Here is a 1,109-nt window from a genome sequence, read left to right as displayed (position 1 = left end):
TATGTGTGACAGTTGAACGCATTTTTCTAAAAAGAACAAGATATATACAGTTCAGCTTTAAATGGCAACCTTCCTTTTAGCCAAACACTACATAGGTACATAACCTCATGTCATTAATATGACTATATGTCTATGCACAAGGTACAATGACAGTGGATGATTAAAATGAGACAAGCCTAACAAACAGCTTTATAACAACTCGCCCGCCCATAGGAAGGAAGAAAGAAAAAAAACTACCATACACATTTAACTAACACAGGAAACCTCTGAGAATGACGGCAACCCCAACTATACACGCTACTAGAAATAGTAATACACTGACCAAGTGACCTCTTCCATAACTGGAGACCGCAAAGAGAATCTAGTCTTTTGAAAAGATATTTTCTGCAACTAATGATTATTAGTTGCATATAGCGTGTATGCATGTAAATCTACATGTGTATGAGTATGGATGAGTCCATGTGTCAACTTCTTCTCAAGTGTACCTGTACCCCTGTATGTTGCGGTCTCTTAGAAAATTGTCCAAATGCTTTTTGAATGATTCAACACTCTTAGCGGAGATCACTGCATGTGGCAGCGAGTTCCATACCCTGACCGTTCTTACTGTGTTGAAGCCCCTTGTGATTACATTTTTTTCCCATTAGTTTTAGATGGTGGCCTCCAGTCTTTGTTTAAGAGTTTATTGCTGATGTTGCCATCACCATTGAACATCTTGTACAAGAAAACCATATGCCCCCTATCAAATGCTTTTTGAATGATTCAACACTCTTAGCGGAGATCACTGCATGTGGCAGCGAGTTCCATACCCTGACCGTTCTTACTGTGTTGAAGCCCCTTGTGATTACATTTTTTTCCCATTAGTTTTAGATGGTGGCCTCCAGTCTTTGTTTAAGAGTTTATTGCTGATGTTGCCATCACCATTGAACATCTTGTACAAGAAAACCATATGCCCCCTAAATCTCCTTACTTCCAGCGTGAACATGTTTAGATTTAGTAACTTTGTCTCATAGCTTTGGTCCTCCATCCCCTTAACCTCTTGCCATCCGCCCGTAGTAAAAAAAACGGACGGACGGCACTGCTGCATTTGCGGGTACACCGACGCCCACCCC

General features: G+C 40.8%; 1 protein-coding gene across 9 annotated transcripts in view; it reads right to left on the bottom strand.

The window, feature by feature from the left end:
- LRRFIP1 (LRR binding FLII interacting protein 1) overlaps nt 1-1,109 on the bottom strand; it is a 110,263-nt gene that overhangs the window by 61,354 nt on the left and 47,800 nt on the right. The gene's annotated exons all lie outside the window — the stretch shown is intronic.

Source organism: Nanorana parkeri, unplaced genomic scaffold (assembly GCF_000935625.1).
Source record: "Nanorana parkeri isolate BGI_ZX_2015 unplaced genomic scaffold, ASM93562v1 scaffold423, whole genome shotgun sequence".
NCBI classification, from domain to species: domain Eukaryota; kingdom Metazoa; phylum Chordata; class Amphibia; order Anura; family Dicroglossidae; genus Nanorana; species Nanorana parkeri.
The sequence above is the reverse complement of the archived record's forward strand: the minus strand, read 5'-3'. Positions and strand labels throughout refer to the sequence as shown.